The sequence below is a fragment of the Perognathus longimembris genome, chromosome 24 (assembly GCF_023159225.1).
Source record: "Perognathus longimembris pacificus isolate PPM17 chromosome 24, ASM2315922v1, whole genome shotgun sequence".
Lineage (NCBI taxonomy): Eukaryota > Metazoa > Chordata > Mammalia > Rodentia > Heteromyidae > Perognathus > Perognathus longimembris.
In genome coordinates, this window is record NC_063184.1 from 12,423,532 (window position 1) to 12,447,059 (window position 23,528).

The following is a 23,528-nucleotide window of genomic DNA, read 5'->3' on the forward strand; positions in this document are numbered from 1 at the left end:
AATGTGATTGAAAACGGCACTTACCAAGAATGGTATCCAGGATCCTTGCTTGTGACTCTATTAGAGGCTAGTATACCTCTGATCTATGTTACCAGGAGGCTGAGACTTGAGGATCACAGTTCAAAGCTAGCCCTGGCAGGAAAGTCCTTAAAACTCTTATCTCTAATTAGCCAGATGTGGAGGTGTGACTAAAGTGTTACAGTGCCAATTTTGAGCAGAAAAGCTAAGGGATGGCACCCAGAATCTGAGTCCACAACTTTTTTTTTTTTTTAAAGAAAGAGCAACAACAATAAAAGACACACACTAAAAACAAAACAAAAATCTTTAATTGGAATATTTAGGATTACATGGTCAATATGCATTATAGTGATATATTGGATTGAAACCTCTTTGTAGAATTAAAAATAAGTAAAAATAGACCATTCTAAATCCTCTAATATCTAGACTTAGAGACAACCAAGATGAGTCATTGAAAATTCCTGCCACACAAACACAGCAGTCCAAGAAGCATTCTGGTTTCCCCATTTCACAGCAGAAGTCAATTCACTACAGAAAGAGATTAAGCCACCTCTGCGGCTTGCCTTTCTGCTCCTCAGTCTTCAGATAAATCCCAGACAGCTTGCCCTACATCTTCATAAAATGCAAACCTTTTCAATATTCTTTTAAAAACATGACTTCTTGTAACATGTCCATATTTGGAATTGAAGATTTTCTAAAGCCAATGGATAAAATGCTTCTGCTGCCCATCACTAAACATGGAAATATCATTTGGTTTCATTAGATCAACCCATTAGCAAAATTAATGGAGGGGAAAAAAATCTAGCCATCTAATTCAAGGACAAAAATTTAAATTATATTTTTAGAAAAAAAATGTGCATAAAACTGATGAAAGGGACATCTTTTGAACTTTGTCTTAGTGGAGGACCATTACATTGAAGACAAAAGCCTGCTCTGACTTTCCCAATTATGCTAAGCCCATGTAGTCCTCCAAAATAATTTGAATTTGAATACCTTTAGTGTGAGGGCAACCATACTGAATTCCCACAGGATTCAGCACCTTTTCAATTCAGGAACTCAGCTCCCTTCCCATAAGTGATCTTTCATTTGTGACCTGTGGGTCTCTATCACTTTCTAATTTTGTGCGCCAGGGCTACTTAAAATTATTCTTCATGGTTCATATTTTATTTCTGAAATGTTAAAGCACTTTGAGGGTTTAAATTTAAGCTGCCCTGTTTCATTTTTTAAATGTCCAGAATGCATCAGTTTCTTCTAGCAACTCTTTGACCTCAATTCCTTAAGTAAACACATTATTGCCAAAAAAAAAAAAAAAAAAAGGAGAAGCCAAGGTAATTCTGGAGTGTCTTCCAGTTTCAACCACAAAGAAGTTAACCTATTTTGCTCATATTTGAAAAAAAATATATTATTCCCTTACATTTAAATTCCTTGAGGCATCCTTCAGACGTTGCATGAGGTTCGGAGTGTAGTAATTAGCAGTGTGCTGCTTACATTGCCAATATATTTGTACAAACATATGTTGGCACTCGGTTCCATATCAGCCGCACATCAAAGGCGGGCACTAAGGAGGAATTATTCCACCTCGGGGCTGGATTAGTGTCTCTGCCTGAAACAGGCCTCATTTAAGGGTATGGTTTGGGAAAAATGAAAGAAGGGCCTGGTCTGGGTATTGGAGTGAATCCATTAGCAAAGAGCTGGGCTGAATACTTCTGCCATTCTTTCTCCAGCTCTGCTACTATGAGGCTAGGGGCAACCTGCAACCTCTTTTATCTTTTTTACCTTTCTGCAAGAGGGGACCATACAATTCTCTCCCAACCACCTCACCCTCACGGAAGGAGAGGCACGTCAACAAAGCCCAGACTAGTGAAGTTGGTGTTTCTTTTTACTGACATCTTCTTTCAGTTGTGCAAAAACCTTTATGTTATCTAGATCCACACTCCCTCCACAGATCTATTGAGAATGAAGCCCGCAGGCCCCAGTCCAAAACTGAAGAAAGATTCACAAATCTCACATCGATCATCAGATTTCAGCATCCTGGGTAGCTAAGATTACAGGTGTGGGCCACTGGTCCCCAGCTCTCTCTAACTTTCTTTTTATACCTTTGAATAAAATAGTACTTCCAAAATGAGCCCATACAGGAAAATTAACATTAGAGTTGACAATGTACAAAGTTCTATTCCAGTTTGGATTAACTCAATCCTTCCCAACAAATTTGTTTGTTTGTTTTTTTCTTTGTGATCCTGAGAATTGAACCCAGGGCCTTATGCTTGCTAGGAAGGTCCTTTACCACTTGAGTTACACCCCTAGCCCTTTTGCTTTTGTTTATTTTTGGGGATAGAGTCTTTCTATCTTTTACTCAGGGTGGCCTCAAACCAGGATATTGTAACCTCCATCTCTCAAGTAAATACCTCCTATAAGTATATCTAATTATTTCTACTTTGCATATAAGGCAACAGGATTAGATATCAAAGAATGTACCTAAAGTTGTACCATTAGAGTCACAGAGTTGACATTTTAACTGACTTCAAAACCACATAATGTAATTATGCTACTCAGTTAAGAACTGGACTAAGTCATCAAGAATGTGCTAGAGACATTTCACAGAAGTTCATAAAGGTCAATAGTTAAATTTTCAGAAGTTATATGATAGTCATTACTAAAAAAATGTTGTCAATGTAAGATAAATATTAAGAGCTAAGCAATTTCACAACTATTTAAATACTAAATGGAGTCACATAATTCCAAAAAGTACTTTTTTTGATAGGCTTAAGTTACACACTCAACAAGTAGAATATTCATTAAAAAAAAAACACTGGGAACATACATTTTTAAAAGTTGATGCTTGCTGGGCACTGAAAACTCACATTTATAATCCTAAGTGCTCAGGAGGCTGAAATCTGAGGATCAAAGTTCAAAGCCAACCCAGACAAGAAACTCCATGAGATTCTTATCTCCAATTAACCAGCAAAGGGCTGAGGTGTGATTCAAGTGGTAGAGCACTACCCCTAAGCACAAAAGCCAAGAGAGAACATGAAGCCTTGAGCTCAAGCCCCAGTATGGGCACTAAATAAATAAGCTGACTATTTCTGCATTCTTTACAATGTAGAGAATGAAATAATAACCATCTTACTATATTTTATAACTTTGCTTTTATGTGAGACATACTAGCAGAGCACTAGGCTGGACCATTCCTGTGTTCTGCATGTTATCTCCTACAGCGTCAGACAGGCTGCTCTGGATTATCCACAATGGTTTGACTCACACATCTGGGTGCTTCACAGATACGGATGGAATGTGGAGCTCTGAGATCCATGCAAAGTACACAGAGAACTGTTCCCAGCTCTTTCATAGTAAGGAGACTTATATAATATTCAGAGTTTCTAGAAATAATCCAAGACTTCAAAAGGCGGAAAGTCCCAAGGCATGGATCTTCATATTATAGTCACAGAGTCTGCCCAAATCTAGAGGTTAGAATAAAAACCCTATCACTAAGTCATGTGCTGGTGGCTCATGCCTGCAATCCTAGCTACTCAGGAGGCTGAGATCTGAGGATCACTGTTCAAAGCCAGCCTAGACTTTAGGAAAGTCCGTGAGACTCCTACCTCCAATTAACCACCAGAAAACCGGAAGTGGCATTGTGGCTCAAAGTAGTAGAGCACAAGCCTTGAGCAAAAATGCTCAAGGACAGGATCTAGGCCCCAAGTTCAAGCCCACAACTGACCAAAACAAACATATAAACAAACTCTATCACCAACCAAATTAGCCATAGCAAGTTTATACTTCCAAAGTTATTCATTATTGTTTACAGGACAGGTATGTGCTAAAATCCTTATAAATGAAGTATGACATTTGGGAGGTAAGGATAAGTGGATCAAAGGAATAGATTAAATAAAATTGACCATGAGGTTCTAGTACTGAAGCTGGGTAAGGATTCATTACCATATTTATATACATTAAGTAGAATAAAGATGTGTTACCATATTTATATATGTTTAAACTTCTCAATATTAAGAAATTAAAATTAATGTTAAAAAATGATTTTAATGTCAACCAAGCAAAAACTAATGATTGATCTAAATTGTGTCGACCAAGCACAAGGAAAGGAGTAAGAGATTGAACAATGCAATTCTTTTTTTTTTTTTTTTTTTTTTGGCCAGTCCTGGGCCTTGGATTCAGGGCCTGAGCACTGTCCCTGGCTTCTTCCCGCTCAAGGCTAGCACTCTGCCACTTGAGCCACAGCGCCGCTTCTGGCCGTTTTCTGTATATGTGGTGCTGGGGAATCGAACCTAGGGCCTCGTGTATCCGAGGCAGGCACTCTTGCCACTAGGCTATATCCCCAGCCCTGAACAATGCAATTCTTTTAAAAATCTTCTGAAGAATGATCCCTAGGGATCCTTAGGGATATGGCAAGCTCTAACGCTAAGGGACAGAAACACACAAAATGAGCCTGGGAATTCTTCCTTCCCTTCCTTCCTTCCTTCCTTCCTTCCTTCCTTCCTTCCTTCCTTTCTTCCTTCCTTCCTTCCGTTCTTCTTTTTTTTCCTTTTGCCAATCCTGGGGCTTGAACTCCTGGGCACTGTCCCTGTATTTTTATGCTCAAGGCTAGTACTCTACCACGTTGAGCCACAGCTTCATTTCTGGCTTTTGGTCATTAATTGGAAATAAGAGTCTCATGCACTGTCTTGCCTGACTAAGCTAGCTTTGAACTGTGATCCCCAGAATTTCAGCCTAGTGAATAGCTAAGATTACAGGCATGAGCTGCCTGCACCCAGCTAGAATTTCTTTTTAGGACCCAAAAAGAAGGTACTCAGAAAAAAAAAAAAAAAAAACACAATGATGCGTATGTCAAAAAGACACAAGAGCCAACTAACTGTAAGAGCATCCAATGGCCAGAGCTAGAATAAACAAAGAAAGGAGTATTGGATTGTAATCCAAAGTGGAGAGCAAATCTCCTGGAGTATATACTAGTATAAAAAAGCAATTAAATAAATAAGTGGGGGGAAATAAACAAACTAGCTTTGCAGAAGAATTTGGGTAGTCACTATCTCCTGGTGGTACAGCGTAACTCTTCCCTTACTTAAATGTGCGCTGCAGTATGTGGCTTCGTCTCAGAGAGTATGGAACACTGAGTCATTTTGGTGGAGGAGCACTTCTTTCCACCAGGTTATCAAAGTGAACCTCAGCAGCAGTGAGTCACAGCGATTGTACAGCCCCTGGAGGTGACGTGATGGTTAGGAGTCCTTTATTCTGTAGACATCATAGCCAAATCCCCTAATCCCGGTCTAATCATAAGAAAAACATCAGAGTTTAACAGCACACCACAGACTGAGTAATTTATATTAAAAAAAAAGAACAGAAATTTATTTTCTCATAGTTCTGGAGGCTGTGAAATCCAAGATCAAAGCTCCAGAAGATTTAGTGTCTCGTGATGGCTCAATCTCTTGCTTCAAAGATGGAGCCTTTGCATGGCCACTCCACATAGTAGGAAAAGCAAACAAGTTCCTTCAAGGCCCTTTCCTAGGGCCCTAATCCTTGCCCTCATGACCTAGTCACTTTCCAAAAGCCTAACCTCTTAATACTGACACTTGGGAGATTAGATTCCAGCATACAAATCTTGGAAGGATGCACACATTCAGAGTATACCAGGTGAAAACTAGAAAACTATGAATAAAGTTTGACTTTTGAATCCGTACTGCTTATTAATTACAACAAATGCATAAAATCAATGTTATAGGTGAAATAAGGTGTGTAGGTTACATACAAGTTCTTTATAACACCTCAATACATATTTATAAATCTTCAACTATGTTAAAATAAAAAGTATTTTAAGCTGGGCATTTGTGGCTCATACCTCTAATCCTAGCTACTCAGGAAGCTGAGATGTGAGATTCAGATGGTTAGCTTTGATCAAGGTTCAATGCTAGTCTGGGCAGAGAAATCTGATAGATTTTTATCTTCACTAACAAAAGGCCTGAAGTAGAGCTGTGGCTCAAGCAGTAGAGTGCCAGCCGTGCGTGAAAAAGCAAAGTGAAGCAGAAGGCTAAGTTCAAGTCCCAATACCAGCACACACACCACACACACACACGCATACACACACGCATACACACACACACACACACACACACACACACACACATTTTTAAAATAAAAATGAGCCCTGCAGGCCTTAATGAAAGTCTGATGGGATCTAGAGCTTTGAAGGTCCCCTATAGGGGGAAAAATCTATATTTCAGCTTACCATAGACCAGTTCCAAATCTGATTATTAAATGAAAGATAGTAATAGTGAGAGAAGCATAACAAACTGGCTTCTTTCCATATCTGATATGCTCCCTTATGTCCATTCATGTCTGTCCCATAGCACAAGGAAATGCCAATACAGAGGCTCTGAGAATGGTCACAGGAACCAACCCAAAAACGCTCTGGAAGCATAAAGAAACCATCCATTTCCAAAGTGACATAAAGGTCAGAGTTTTGTACACTCAGAGAATTTCTATCAACTTGTTTCTTGGCATCTTGGAAAGAAATAATCCCCTTCTAAACATTAAAGTAAAATCATTCTGAAGAAGCTTTAGCAATGCCATAGCTCCTCCCTTTTTTTATTATAAAGGTGATATACAGAGGGGTTACAATGCCATAAGTCAGGTAGCAAGTGCATTTCCTTTTGAACAGTGTCACCTCTTCCCCTGTTTTCTCCCAGGTTTTCCCTCTTGATTCCCCTATCCCACAAGTTGCATAGTTCATTTTCAACATAATGTCTATGGAGTATCATTGCTCCATTTGTCCACCCTTAAATAGGTCCACAGTACCAGAAAATAATGTTCTGACCTTAGGGTGGTCCTTATTCATGGAACATTTCAGCATGCCATTACAAGGGTGGTCTTATTTCTCCTTCTTGCAATTGAGAAAACGACACTGGACTGTCAAGGTACACTCACTCCTCAGGGTTCCTTGGATGAGTAGCTGCAGGCATCACTGCTGACCATTCTCTCTGAGCCTCCAGTCAGAATAAACTTCCCTCTGATGCCAGAACTCTTTGTTTGTCATGGGGCTTGAATTCAAGGCCTGAGTGCTGCCCCTGAGCTCTTTTGTTCAAGGCTCATGCGCTACCACTTGAGCCATAGTGCCACTTCAGACTTTCTAGTGGTTAATTGGAGATGAGTCTCACAGATATTCCTCCCTGGTGCTGGCTTTAAACTGCAATCCTCAGATCTCAGCCTTCTGAGTAGCTAGGATTACAGGTGTGAGCTACCAGCACCTGGCTAGGAACTCATTTTTATTGCCAAGAAAAAATTTCACCTGCTGAAGTCATGACTCCAGCGCTCCAAGAGCAATGAACATCAAAATGTAGTTACAGGCTCATGGTCACAGGCATCACCTCATCAAGGTGACCTATGTGCATATCCTGCTTGTGTGAGATAGCTATGGTGACCCTTAAAAGAAGTGCTCTTCATGAGAAAATAGTGGTATTTGCAGGAAAATGGTCAGAGCATGAACAAATAATGTTGAGTGAGACAAGCCTAGAACACAGAGAACAAAGGGGCATGGGGGGGGGGGGGGAGGAGGACAGTAGAGACCAGGTCTGCAAAGCAACCAACTTCTTTTCAAATGGTATTTGCACATGTTTGGGTCAGCGACCTTACATTATGTATCTAAAACCAAACAACTACTAAACATGAAAAGGTCTAGAATAGACCTATCAGTGGATCACAATAGCTCAACAGCTATGTACACATGATCATATAAGACGAGGATAAGCAAAAACAACTCCAAGAGAAGGACACAGGAGGATTCTATTGTTGACGTTACATGTAAAGTTCTAGATGAATTTCCTTTGGCGTGCCCTACGTGGTTACTGTATATGATTTTGGTACACTGGGTATCATATATATGCCTACCTGATCTAGGGAAGGGAAAGAAAAACGAAGGAGAGAGATATCACAAGGAATGTACTCGCTGCCTTATTATGTAACTGTACCCTGTTTGCATAACACCTTGTCAATAAAATTTAATTTAAGAAAAGAAGGGCTCTTCATAACATTGAGCTAGTGTAGCAGGGATTTGAGGGTCACCTTTCTAGTCCACAAGGGGTTTTCTATGTGCACAGATCAGGAGCCCAGTTCTCCTGTTCTTTCTCCATCTCCTAGGACATAGATTGAGCTACGCATGCAACTCCTTGTTAAACATGTACAAGTTCTTTTGCCTTGTGATGATAAAGAAAGAAAAAAAAAAAACTCCTGGGAGCCAGGCACTGGTGGCTCATGCCTGTAATCTTAACTACTCAGGAGGCTGAGATCTGGGGATCATGATTCAAGGCTAGCCCAAGCAGGAAAGTCTGTGGGACTCTTACCTCCAATTAGCCACCAGAAAACCAGAAGTGGAGCTGTAGCTCAAAGTGGTAGAGCTCTAGTGTTGAGTTAAAAAAAAAAAAAGACAGAAAGAAAGAAAATACTCAGGGACAGCACCTAGTCCCTCAGTTCAACCCTCATAAGGGGAAAAAACACAACCTGATTATGTTACATAGGTGAAAATTAAGTTAAAATTGAACTTTGAACAATCAATTATCCATTCACAGTATCAGTGAAATAGCAAAGTGGCAGATATTCTGACTATACTTTATGTAAAATGATGTAACTTTAGCTATAGTTATAAATAACTTCATGAAATAAGCAAAAGAATCATTTATTTACAGAACATTAAAATAAGTGAACATTATCTAAGTGTATACTCAACCCAGGGTGCAGAAATAGATCTGCAGAAATAGATCAAAGGTATGTGAGGCTGACCAAAAGATGTCACTTCACACTGAGCACTGTGTTTCCTTCCGCTCTGGGCAGGGGGGCCAGCCCACCCCCAGCAGAGACCTGCCCAAGAGATTTTTCTCATCAGAAAGATCCAGTCAGCCCATCATTCCTGAAAATAACTAAAACACACCTACACCTATAAATCTCAAACACAGTTTTATCACACAAATTCAGTTCTCTGTGCTTTAATTAAGTTGCATCAACAGCTTTATACTGAAGTCTGCAAACTTTAACAAGTTTAAGGACTAGTCCAAGGACCAAAGATATTCATTACATAATGGCATTTAATTGGAGGCTTCCCAGGAAACACTCCAAAATACAGTGTCCCAGAAGCTATTCTCTAAGGCAGACATGAAGTAAAATGTAAAAGAAATGGTCGCTCCAAAACATGATGTAACAGGAACTAGGATAAAAACTGGCAGACTTAGGTACATAAGATTGACTATAGATAGTCTTTTTCCATTTACCACTTTGATGGAATCTTAATGCTTTATTTGCTAAAGGAGATGGATTGGGCATAAAATATAGAGGTGTATCTAATTGACATTTTTAGAGTATTTGTTTTAGAACAACACAGAAAGTGGGTATTTATCTCCCAGATGAAACAGTAAAAGAAATGTTTCTAATCCAAATGAGTGACTTTTCTTAAATATGAACTTTTACATGGATGGCCATTTTCAACCAACTTTGCATAGAGTATTTAAGGAAAAATAACCCTTTTAGAAAACCTTATTGTTGAATAGACATTTATATTTTCTGTCTACATCAACAACTTTGTTTGTTTGGAGTCAGTAGCAATGGGAAAAGTCAAACTGAGTATTTTACTTCTTTTTAGTGTTTTGTTTAAATACTGCATCCTCCAACTAGAAAAGACAGAGATGACTGAACTCATATGAATATTTTTGAACTGTCAAAATATCCAACTGATTGCTCAATATCTCTATTCCAAGTTTACTTCAAAAATAAAGGGAGCTGGGCACTGATGGCTCACGCCTATAATCCTAGCTACTTAGGAGGCTGAGATCTGAGAGTCATGATTTGAAGCCAATCCAAGCAGGAAAGTCTGTAAGACTCTTATTTCCAATTAACCAACAAAAAGCCAGAAATGGAAGTGCAGCTCAAGGGGTAGAGTGTTCACCTTGAGTGAAAAAAGCTAAGGAAGAGCATCCTGACCCTAAATGCAAGCCTCAGTACCAGCATGCACCAATTAAATAAATAAATTTAAGGAGAAAACTTCATCTATCCCTATTATATTTCCATTATAAGATACCTAATATTGACAACTATACTAAAGATTTTGTTGTGTTTTATTTTGCAACATTGGGGAATTTTACCCAGGGACTCATGCAAACAAAATAAGTGTTCAGCCCCTGCACCACTGCACAACCTATATTTAATGTATTTTAAATAATTTATATAGTTGCTAGTGTCTAGTTTTACAAATGTTAGGCAAAGTTTCAATTTAAATATATCTTGGGATACTATTTTTCAGTGCAACATTCACCTAAGCTTCATATCATTTTATGATTCTTGAGGGTCTTTCTCACCTATTATTTGAACTGGAAGCTAGAAAAAAATTGACCTGACGTTTTATCGTTAAAAAAAATCACAGTCTTGCTGGATGCTGGTGGCTCACACCTGTCATCCTAGCTACTCAGAAGGCTGAGATCTGAGGATCATGGTTCAAAGCCAGCATGTGCAGGAAAGTCCATAACACTCTTACCTCCAGCTAACCACCAAAAAGCCAAATATGGAGCTGTAGGTCAAGTGGTAAAACAGTCGCCTTGAGTGAAAATACCTCAGGGACAGCACCCTGGCCCTAAGTTCAAGCCCCAGGACTGGCACGCAAACAGAAAAGTCACATTCTTAAGCAGCTCGTTTCTTATTCTTAAATGCTAAGAGTGATGAATAAATGCTATGAAAGACCAAAAATATTCTTCAAATTCTTTGTTCCATAAGGAAGTTAAATAAAGAAAAGAAAAAGAAAGAAAGAAATTCCCTTCTGGCAACAAGTTGTACATGACACCAATGGGGATAAAGAAAACAAGAGTAGGAGGGGACACGCCCAGAAAGGTTGGAATGGGAGAGCGGTGCAGACCTGGGAACCAGTCTTTCCTGTGTCATGCTTCTGTATGGGTCTGGACTTGCCTTCAGATGAGTGCTCAGCCAATGCTGAGAACCCTGAGTTCCTGTTTTCCCCTTCCCATTTCACTTTCCAAAGTCGTTAAATTCTTTCCTAGTTTAACAATGCATTTCTACTAAGTCTCCCATCACACAATCCTGTAACACCCGAGGCGCAGGTCTGTCTGTGAAATATTGAACAAAAAGGCACACTTCAGGGGCTGGGGATATAGCCTAGTGGCAAGAGTGCCTGCCTCGGTATACCCGAGGCCCTAGGTTCGATTCCCCAGCACCACATATACAGAAAACGGACAGAAGCGGCGCTGTGGTTCAAGTGGCAAAGTGCTAGCCTTGAGCGGGAAGAAGCCAGGGACAGTGCTTAGGCCCTGAGTCCAAGGCCCAGGACTGGCCAAAAAAAAGGCACACTTCAAACACATCTGGCAAAGACTTCTCCCAGATCCTGGTGCCCCTTCCACCCATGGTAGAACAGCAATACTTACTTAAACCAACTGTACAACTAGGGAGAGGGGATTGGAGATGGAGGAAGGTGAGAGAAAAATGAGGGAGGAGGCAACAAGTTTGATAAGAAATGTACTCACTGCCTTACATGTAAAACTGTAACCCTTCTGTACATCACTTTGACAATATATTAACTACTTAATTTTAAATAAAGAAAATTGGTGATCTCACCAGATGGGTCATAACTGCCTATAAATAATCTGAAGCATGTCAAAAATGTGGACCTTGGGAACTGTGCCTCTTTCACTTTATACTTGAGTTTCAAATTACCAAATAATTTTAATTTAAAAATTGTAAGTGAGATTGTCAACACAGGTGCCAAGCTTCAAGTGAAGGCAATTTGAACAGACTGGGTTATAAAATGATCAAATAGCAACTTGGTAAGTGGGAAATACTGATAGCTCAGAAATACTGATAGCTCATAAATTCTCCCACAGATCAAGACAGTTGATCCCATAAAGGCACAGGAAGGTGTCTTTTTCTTGCTTCTTTTTTTCTTTCTTCCTTTTTTTCCAGTTATGGGTCTTGAACTCAGGTCCTGAGCACTGTTTCTGAGCTTTTTAACTCAGGCTAGCATTCCACCACTTTGAGCCACAGCACCACTTCTGGTAGTTTAGTGGAGATAAGAGTCTCACAGACTTTCTTGCCCAGGCTGGCTTAGAACTGTGAGCCTCAGATCTCTGCCTCCTGAGTAGCTAGGAGTATAGGCATGAGCCACCAGCTCACTGGCTTTTTCTTTAGTGTGTGCTCCACCACATAAATGCACTGCACAAGAAAGCTTGTTTGCCAGGCCCTAAGAGGTCCCGAAGCATTTGCAGGCTGGAGTTAGCCACCTGCAGCAGAATGGGAAGAATCAGATAATACCTCCAAGAATTGTGAGCACCTAGGTTCTTGAGAATGGAAAGAGAGGTGCCTAGGACACAGGATGCCAGCTCAGATAACCTGACCACCCTAGCATTCATCAGGTCTCTGTGGAATCCTTGGATAAAATAATATTAGCCTTTCCCTAGTGACCCACCAATTTTTTTTCTCTATTGAAAGCTATGTTTCCAGCCACATCTGTAGTAAGGTTATGACAAAACTGTGTGTGTAAGAATGTCTTGCTAGTCTGTCCACACATATTTTCTTGATAGCAATGGGGCTCGAACTCAGGGCCAGGGTTTTCTTTCCTCACTCTTTTGCTCAAGGCCAGTGCTCTATCGCTTGAGCCACAGCTCCACATCTGACTTTAAGCTGGTTAATTGAAAACAAGGGTCTTCACAGACATTCTTGCCTGGGATAGCTTCAAATCAAAGATCCAAAAAGCCCAGCATCCTGAATAGCTAGGATAACAGGTATGAGCTACTGGCAGCCAACATGCTGTCTTTTTCTTTCTAAGTATTTTCTCTTTTTTATTGTAAAGGTGATATACAGAAGGATTACAGTTACATAATTAAGGTAATGAGTACATTTTGTTTTAAACAGTACCTGGGGCTGGTAATATGGCCTAGTGGTAGAGTGCTTGCCTCTTTCTTTTTTTTTTTTAAGTGCTAGCAATCGAACCCAGGGCCTTGCATGTGTTAGGCAAGTGTTTTATGCCTGAGCTCCATCCTCAATCCCTTCACACTCATTTTCTAAGTCTTTGGTTCATTTAACTACATATCTAATCTTTCCAGCACTTCAGGAGAGATACTCATAAAAACAGACTGTGAAACTTATATTGCAAAATTTCACTTAACAAATGTTTCCCAACAAATCTCACCTCTTGAAAAGCTTTCAGGAAAGGTCACTAATAGACCATCAACCTTTCGAAAATCGTGGCGTGATTAGAATTGCACTTTGAGTATAATCCAAATATGATCATTAAGCAATACCTTCATTTCTTCTTAGCCCTTAGCATTAATTTTCCCATGCAATTTAATTTTTAGGAACCCAAGAGACTATATTTAAACAGTTGTACTGACAATTTTTTAAAGTTGCTTAATTAAATGAACAGGATATTTTTTTGTCCTTGGGAAAGATCTTGAGCCCACATCTACATCTTGTTTTTAAACCTTGGTGTTTTAAGAATTCTGATGAGGTGTTTGAAGTATTCTTAATAATTACTCAATTATTATAAAACCCGATTTCTGTTCTCCTAATCTCTATGATCAAATCTTTACTTTCATGACTTGCAATTAAGCCTCTGTTTGGGGATTATGAAAAACCAGATCTACCCCTTCTGCAACTTGTTACCATCAAGATGAAGATGGAATCTCTCACACTTACTATGAGGATGGTTTCTTGGATGTAATCTCAGAAATAAAATGTGTGCCAATGTTTCTATAATGTTACTGAGGAAGCCCTCGTAGCAACTAAGTACATGGTAGATAACTTGACTGAGGCCAAAGCAAAATGTGCACCATTAAGATTGTAGATAAAATTAACAATAAAGAATATGAAACATAAGAATCATGGGATTTGATTATGTCCCACATCAGCAGGATCTACATGAATATTATAATTGGGGTAGCAATGTTTGTGTAAAGAAAGCCAAAAGACATGAAACACAGGTTATCACTTAGGCCCATGGCACCAGCAGGCTGGGCAAGTGTCATGGTCTTTGTACTCCCAGGAAGCTCCCTAGTTGCTGACGGGGCCAGAAGTGGCATGATAAGCAATACAAGAATGCCCATTGAGGCACAGCCCTGAAGGCCAACCCATTTGGAGATGCCTCCTATGCAAAAGGGAATTGTGATGGCAAAATTAAGGGTGGAAGCCAAGCTGTCAAATTCTGCTATCACAAAGTACATTCGGGTGCAGATTATCAAGAATACCAAGAAAATCACAGGTTTTGCACTTGAAGTTTGTTGAAGAAAATGATGAAGGTCTGGTTGCTGGATTTGGCCAAAAATGTCATGCTGTGGGTAACATTCCTGGAGTCCCTTTAAGGGCTTTAAGGTCTTTAAGGCAGCCAGTGCGTCTCTTTTGGCCCTATGCAAAGGCAAGAAGGAAAGACCAAGATCCTAAATTTTAATGCTTAAAAACACACTAGTAATAAATTTTCATACTCAAAAATAAACAAATAAAACCAATAGCACAGGTTAAGAGGATAAAATTGGTCAGGTGTCAGTGGCTCAAACTTACAATCGTAGCTGCTCAAGAGGCTGAGCCCTCGCATTCACAGTTCAAAGCCAGCCCAGGCAGAAAAATCCAAGAGACTAGTATCTCCAAGTAACTACCAAAAAGCCAGAAGTGAAGCTGTGGCTCAAGTGGCAGAATGCCAGCCTTAAGAAGAAAAGCTAAGGGACAGTGCCCAGGCTCTAAATTCAAACACTAAGTTCAAATATTTGACTATAATTAAATGATGATATTAATAATTGTAATAGCCTTGGCAAAAATATATGTATGCTTCTTGGGGTACTAGTTGCATGGGCTATAACCTTCAGTTTTCAAAACAGCTCTTTCAGGAAGTGCTAGGATAACCTCCAATGAAGGAAGGGCCAGGCAACACCACAAAGGTAAGGGCACTTCTCCAAGCAGGTCCCCTAGGAATGAGAGAACTGAGGGCCTGATTGACCTCAAATATCCTGATGGTAGATTTTTTTTAATCTTTGTTTTTAACCACACAGAATGACTTCCACAAGTGTTCATGAAAATAGTTAGGATAATAAAGAAAAGAACCAGTTACCAGTAGCTCATGCTTAATCTTAGTTACTCAGGAATCTGAGATCTAAGAACCATCATTCAAAGCCAGCCCAGAAAGGTAAATCTGAGAGACATTTGCCTCCAATTAACCAGCAAAAAGCTGGAAGGGGAGGTATGGCTCAAGTAGGACAAGGCCAGTCATGAGTGAAAAGGCTACACCAGGGTTTGAGGCCCTGAGTTCAAGTGGCAGAACTAGCAAAAAGCAGAAGGAGAAAGAGGAAGAAAAGGGGGGGGAGAGCGAGGAGGAGGAGGGGGAGGAGGAGGAGGAGGAGGAGGAGGAGGAGGAGGAGGAGGAGGAGGAGGAGGAGGAGGAGGAATGTCCACCCAAAAATTAAAGCATCTCAAAGTTTTAGCCATAAGAAAAAGACAGCTAAGAAATGAGTGAATGTATATATGATTGTTGATTGATTCATCAAGGAAACAAATGTCTAGAGTAGACCAGGCATCAATACCAGGCTCTGAGGATACTTTTAATAAACACCAACACAGAAATTACATTCTACTAGGACAGACAAAGAACAGGAAAAAGAAGAAAAGACAAAGTCATAAGCCTAGTCATTTTGGCTCTCAGCAAGCTTTCCAATTAAGGAGCGGGCATGGTGGGAGACTGACCTTGGGGGAAAGGCTGTTACAGCTTCGAGAAGGCTCTCCAAGTCTTGGCATTGGCAGCTTTGGGGATGATGAAATTCGCTCCTGTTGGATCTTGAGGTTTGTTTCCCAGACTCTATCCCTTAGCTTCCATAGCAAGTTCTCTCCTTCCGAGTTGTGTCCATTGACTTCAAACATTGTCCAATATTTCTAAAGGGACAAAATCATTTCCAGTTGAGAACCATTGGCTAAAAGAATCATAGACATCTCTGAAAAAGAGACATCCAGGGCCATGCATGCCAGTGGCTCACGCCTGTCATCCTAACTACTCAGGAGAGTAAGGCCTGAAGATCAGTGTGAAGCCAGCCTGGGCAGGAAAGTCTGTGAGGCTCAGCTCCAATTAACCAGGAAAAAAGCCAGAGGTGGAGCTATGGCTCAAGTGGTACAGCATCAGCCTTGAGTAAGAAAAGAAAGAAAGAGAGAGAGAGAGGGAGGGAGGGAGGAAGGGAGGGAGAGAGAGGGAAGGAGAGAGAGGGGAGGGAGAGAGGGAGGAAGGAAGGAAGGAAGGAAGGAAGGAAGGAAGGAAGGAAGGAAGGAAGGAAGGAAGGAAGGAAGGAAGGAAGGAAGGAAGGGAGAGAAAGAGAGAACGAAACAAGGAACACTATCCAGGCCCTAAGTTCAAGGTCCAGTACCTGCAAGGGAGCTGGGGGGGGGGGGGGTGCAGGGAAGGGCATTGAGGTCTAGTGGGGATTAGCCAGGGTGGCAGGAGTTGGGTACAGAGAAGCAATTTCAGATAAGCGAAGACTGTAGGGAGTCTTTCTAAATGTTTTAGCTTGTCAAGAAAAAAAAATTGAGAGCAAAAAGAATGTTTTAACTCTAAAATAAATGATTAAAGAAACTATGTGCTGGTGCCAGTGGCTCACTCCTATAATCTCAGCTATATAAACTCAGAAGGCCGTAGTTCAAAGCCAGCCCAGGCAGAAAAGTCCTCATGAGACTCTTATCAACAATTAACCACTGGAGCTAGGAATGTGGCTTAGCGGTAGAGTCCCTGCTCAGCATGAAACCTTGGGTTCAATTCCTCAGCACCACATAAACAGAAAAAGCCGGAAATGGCGCTGTGGCTCAAGTGGTAGAGTGCTAGCCTTGAGCAAAAAGAAGCCAGGGACAGTGCTCAGGCCCCGAGTCCAAGCCCCAGGACTGGGGGAAAAAAAACAAAAAACAATTAACCACCAGAAAACTGGAAGTGGAGCTGTGGCTCCATGTGGCAGAGCACTAGCCTTGAGCAAAAGAGCTCAGGGACAGCACCTAGGCCTTCAGTTAAGCCCCAGGACCAACAAAAAAAAAAAAAGAAAGAAAGAAAGAAAGAAAGAAATTACCTCTCTACTCTGCTTGGAATTTATTATTTATCCTAAAAACACCCTATGTCAACTCTTCCTCCCTTCCCTAAGCAAATGTTGACTACTCTGTGTGACTCAGGTTGTTTCAGATATTTGGAATATGTCATTGAACAAAAGAAACATCCTACTCTCTTGAAGCTTTTATTCTAATGAGAGCAAAGAAAATAATCATGGACATGATGAAAAATGTTACGTAGATAGTAGAATATAAAAATTACTATGTGCAAAAACCAAGTCAAGCAAGATATAAAAAGAATTATAGTAGGAACATAGCAGCACAATTAGCCACACTAAGTCTGCAGCAGCAGAAATATAAATAAACTTATTATTAAGCTGCTTATGGGAGTGCATGCCCGTGATGCCAGCAACTCAGGAGGCAGAGGTAGGAGAATCATGATCTGAGGTCAGTCCTGAACAAAACTGTGAGACCCTGTTAGAAACATTCACTGGGGGCATGGTTCAAGCAGTAGAATTGAGCTCCACGTCCTGAATTCAAGTACTGCCAGAAATAAAACAGAACAACCACAAAATGAATGTCTTTGGAAGTTAGTACATTTCTGAAGATTTCTATTGATTTTTCTATTCTCATTGTCCTTGATACCAAAACCACACTTTGTTTTGGCAGCAACCCCCAGAAGGAGCTTCAAGTTGTCCAAAAGTCAACAACGGAAGTAAGGCAAATCCCTCTAAGTCACTTGTGTTTGGTCACCATATCAGGATCAAGGAAAGAGGAATCCAAAACCCTGCCCCAAACCGATTTTTCTTGTAAGAAGTCAAGCCAAGCAGAGTTTTCATTACTAAAAAGTTAAAGTAAATGAAAGCTATAAATAAATAATAAATAAATAAATCTGCAGCCACGGTGACTAGAAGCCTAGGAGTACCTATTACCTGGTACTGCCATCTATCAAATGGCATTTCCAATCATACGATGGAAGCATGTTGAAATTCCCTCTGTGGAGACAAGACTGAGTGAAGTGACCTAGTTTCCGAAATTCAATGACAGAGTTCTTACAAACTCACTGGCTTAAAACAGCAGCAAGCCTGTCTCTCCCAGGGATGGCTGAACCAGTTACAGTGGGCTGAAATCACGTGATCAGCAGGAATCAGTGGTAAATAGGGTCGCACACACTGACTCTGCACGTTTGCCTGGAAAAACTCCCTGCCACCCTTGGCTTTCGCTGGTGGCTAGAATTCCTTCCTGCCATGTCCTGTGTCACTCCAGGGCCTACCTCAGTCCTCTTGGGTGCTATGGGTTCTTTTGCTTTATTAGTATACATTAATATTTCATTTTGACGTTTTTGTATATTCATATAACTATTATACTTGAATCATATCACTCCATTACTGTATCTTATTTCCTATTCCCATCCCCCAAATTCATATTCTCTGTCTGTCTGTCTCTCTCTCTCTCTCTTCCCCCCCCCCCCCCGTCCTGAGGCTTGAACCCAGGGCCTGGTGCTGTCCCTGAACCTCTCTGTGCTCAAAGCCAGCACTCTACCACTTGACCCACAGTACCACTTCCAGCTTTCTCCAAGTAGCTTACTGGAGACAAGTGTCTTGTGTACTTTGCTGCTTGGGCAGGTTTCCAGCCACAATCCTCTGATCTCCGGCTCCTGAGTAGCTAGGATTATAGGCGTGAGCCACCTGGGCCAGGCTCTAATGTCTCTTCTTCCTTGATAACTCCCCTTCTATTTTCATGTTATCTTTTTTTCTATATTCCACATGTTAAAGAAAACACATATAATACTTGGTCTTTTTGACAAATGTCACTTAATCCAATTGCCAGTCCCACTTGCTTTTTTTTGCAAATGGCATGATTTTCTTCTTCATGGCTGACTCCATTGTGTATACATAGCACATTTTTTCCTACTCATCAATGGGTGGGCACCTAGACTAATACCCTAACTGTTGTGAATAGTACCCAATGAACATGAGTATGCAGGTGTCTCAATTCTACACTGACCAACAGCTTCTGTCTAACTTTGCTCCCCCTTGTAAATCTCCACAACGACCATTTTGAGCTTAATCTGCTAGAGCGGCTCACAGCCAGACACTAGACACTGCTGACCAAAAAAACAAAATGCACTCAACAGTGCAAATGAATCACAAACACACCATTCTAAGTAAACACAAAGGCTACTTATTTAGGATTTGATTTACATGACTTATTAGAAAGAGCAAAGCTACAGAGACACAAAGTAGATCACAATTTACAACAGAACAAGGCTGGACAAGGAAGATAAGGAATTAACTAGAAAAGGAGTTGTGTCAGGTGGCAGGAAGTTTCCACATTTCAGTGATGGTGGTGTTACAAGACAATATGCTTTTACCAAATTGATCTCAACAATATAAAAAGTATAAGTTCTATCTCATGTAACTTTGTGTTGTGTGGGTGCTGGTCCTGTGGCTGTCCTGAGCTTTCCTTCTTTCTTCTTTCCTCAAGGCTAGCACTGAACCACTTGACCCACATCTCTACTTTTGACTTTTTGTTGTTTAATTGAAGATAAGTGTCTCAAGAACTTTACTGCCTGGGCTGGCTTTGAACCTTTACCCTCAGATCTCAGCCTTCTGCATTGCTAGGATTACAGGTATGAGCCACAGGTAATTCATGTAAATTTTGACCCAATAAATTTAAATGATACCCCCCAAATTATATAATCAATAGAGATTAAATAATAGTGAAATGGTATTCTGCCATATTCAAACAAAAACTGAATGGGGTTTATATTACTGTTATGGGCAGGACCATCTGGATAGCTTCATTGGTGGTAGATATAAGAAGTAGAAGAATTGCTCTGAGCAATCTTTACAGGAAAATCCTAAAATGCTTCATTTCTTTCAGACTTTCATTTTTAGGAAGCGATTAGTTCACATTTACTCAGCAACTGTCAGCAAAACTGAGACAAAAAAATCTGGGAAGGATGGGGGAAAAAATGGAGGACATTGTAGGTCATAAGTACAGGGAAGGAAAGCAAAGGGAAGGAAGTGCAGTCAGAAAACTTTCCACCTATTGCAGTGGACAATTCCTCCAGGCCTTAACTCTATCAGCGGCCTTTGGATTGGAACTTCAAACAACGAGCTGGATAAGCAGCAAGGGATGGTAAACAAACCAGCCTTTTCCACAGTCAGCTGGAGACAGAAATACGCAAAAGGCAAAAGGGTGTGTGGCGTTCCGGAGGTTGAAGTTGTGTCACTGGCAGGAATGAGTTGGGCTACTTTCAAAGTTAATCATCTTCTCTGTGTCTCTCTTTCTTCATTTCTACAGAATGGCAATCGTAATACTTTATCGATTGTGTGTTCTGAGAACTAAATGAGAAATTGCCTACAAAATGTTGGACTGATAAGAAACACAATTAATAAACCATTGCATTTCTGTTTTCTTTCAGAGTAGGATAGTGCTGGTAGTGGTGGTGAGTTAAAAAAAACTCATTCATTGCTTCTCTGCTTAAGATAAGTGGAATAGATAGAAGTAGTGGAGACAATACAGAGCAGAGGTTCTCTCTCTCTCTCTCTCTCCCCCCGCCCCCCCCCCCACCATTGCTGTTGCAACTCACATAGAAATGTCTTCTAATGGCTCACAAAACCCAGAACATGAACTATAGAATTGAAACTGAGAAGAAAGAAAAACATAAAGAAAACTAAACGAAACCTGGAACTGGTGGTTACCTACAATCCTAGCTATTCAGGAGGCCTAGATCTGAAGATCACAGTTCAAAGCCAGCACAAGCAGACAAAATCTGTGAGACTCTTATCTCCATTTAACCAGCAAAAAGCCAGAAGTAGAGGTATGGCCTTGAGGGGGGAAAAAAAAGAAAAATCTTAGAGATAGAACCTAGGCCCTGACCTGGGCTCCAGGACCGCGTGCGTGCATACACACACACACACACACACACACACACACACACGATCTAAATGAAAATTTACCTGCTAAACATTGACTTTTTAGAATATGGAAAGCTATAATTATACTACTATTCAGGGCCAAATAGTATAATAAAATTTATTCCCATGAACTAATTTAAAAGGTTAGAGAAGGTTCCAATCACATTGCTTTAAATACTATTTTGATAAAAGGAAATTGATTCTGCTCCCTGAAAGAAGAGAGAACAGACACACCTAGAAATCTACCTATCAACAACACATACACACATACTCACATGCACACAGGCACAAACTTTCTAGGGAAGTCCTTCAACACAGGAAGTCTTCATCCTATAAATACCAAAGCAAACTTCATGTACAATAAATGTATATTTTAACATTTCTATATATCATGAGATTAGGAAATATGAATAAGACTTTCATGTGACAGGTGAATTAAATTCCCCAGAGTGAGAAAATACTGAGGAAAGTACTGAAGGAGAAACAAGAATATAGAAATATATGTTAAGAAAACATTAGGAACTACAAGAGAGGTATGTTCTGTGGTGATAATACGACTCTTTTCCCCAACTAATCACCAAAAAGCCAGTAGTGGAGGTGTTGCTCAAATGGTTGACTCTCAGCCTTGAGTGGTAAAGCTCAGGAACAACACCCAGGCCTTGAGTTCAAACTCCAGTACCAACACACATACACACACACACACACACACACACACACACACACACACACACACCCCACAAGGCCAGCATAACAATCTACACAAGAAGAAATGAACTTCTATACTTCATAATAACTGTAGTTAATAGCAATGTATTCCCAGAAGTCACTCAGACTATTTTAAGCATTCTCACAATGAAAAGCATTAAGTGTATAAGGAACTGCATATATTCATTAACTCCAGTATCAGCTAATGTATGTTCTACACATAAATATAGTTTTATCAACTAAAAATTAAACAATTGACTATAAAAATATTTTAAAAGCACTATGCACTCAGAATAAAGGCACATACCTTTAATCCCAGCTCTCAGGAGGTAAAAGCAGGAGGATGGTGAGTTTCAGGCTGACTTGGGCTATGTGGCAAGACCTTTTCTCAAAGTACCAAGGGCTGGGAATGAAGCTCACTAGAGAGCTTTCCTAGCATGCATGAGGACTATAAACACACATGTACACCATTATGCCTTTATATTTTCAAATAAGTTATATTTTCAAATGATTTCGTTGTTTTATATGTCAAGAATTAGTTTTTAAACCATTTAGAAGATAATTAAGAAATTTTTAAACGATGCATGTGTGTGAATTTTCAAGGTAGTCCTGGAGAATCTAAGCTTTCTTGTTTGTTCTTGTCTTAAGAAGTAGGCTGTCTATTACCCTTTAACTCTAAATGAAAAAGAAAAAGAAGGGAAAGAGGGGAAAGCAAGCAAGAATTGTCCAGCATTAGAGATTTTGCATTAGATAAAAAAAGTTTATTTATTGTATTGCACACTCAAATATTAGCACTTCAGCTATTGCTCTGCACAAACAAAAATAAAAACTCATTTCCTCAGCTGCTATAGGACAGAATATTTAAGACATTATTATGATCCATCAATTCAGTTGCATGGCAGACCAAATACATGGATAGAATACATTCTACTTGAAATTTTTCAATTGCTCTGTCACATATCAGCTTTACTCATAGGTTCAGCAGAATGGTATTTTCTTTTAAATATCACTTAAGATCACTCAATTATGGGAGTGGAAAGAGAGAGACCTTTCATAATAGTATTGTTGAATAGTGGAATGAAAATCCCTGAGCCCCTTGTCTTATGAAATAAGTCTTTTTGTGTGCATAAAATATAGTTCAACATTAAGCATTTTCTACAAAATAGGGGACAAATCCCAGAGTAATCTTCATACAAAGTTATTTTAGGATCCTAATGCCTGTAAAATTATAGTTGTGCCTTGTCCTAAAGTTGAGGGTCTTTCCACATTTTCATCATAAACCCCATTTTTCAAGAGCTTATCACTCAACTATAGAAATTTTCTTCAGGATGAAACTTGGAATACCCAATTTCAATTGATCTAGTTATATAAGCAGTTGAAATAATGACAAAAAGTTTGCATTCTATCTCTCGTTCAGCTGTCTGTATTTTAAAGTGAAAAGAAACACCTGCAGACATTTCCATATCCCTCTCTCTCTCTCTTTTCTTTTCTTTCAAAAAATCTTTACTCCTGGCACCTTTGAAATATAACAAAAAGGATAAAAAGAAAATGTAATGATTAATTAGTGTCTCAAGAGAAGGATAAAGGGGTGCTACATTTTTCACAGCCAACTCACCCTCCCAAATCCAGGTAAGGTCAGTAATATCAAAACTCATTACAACATAATGGCATTTATTTTCAGTGAAGAGCTTTTATTGAATGAGAGCGGAATACTAAATGGAAGCCCATAGAATAGAAAGCCATGGGGAAGTTTAACCACAAATGTTCACTGTACAATGAGAGAATATTCTAGATTGAAAATTTTTTAAAGCATAAACACTCTCTCTGAAA

At 39.9% G+C, this 23,528-nt stretch overlaps 1 pseudogene; it reads left to right on the forward strand.

Moving 5' to 3' along the window:
- Positions 1–14,454, forward strand: part of LOC125341368 — a 178,859-nt pseudogene extending 164,405 nt beyond the window's left edge.
- Positions 14,455–23,528: the final 9,074 nt, after the last annotated feature.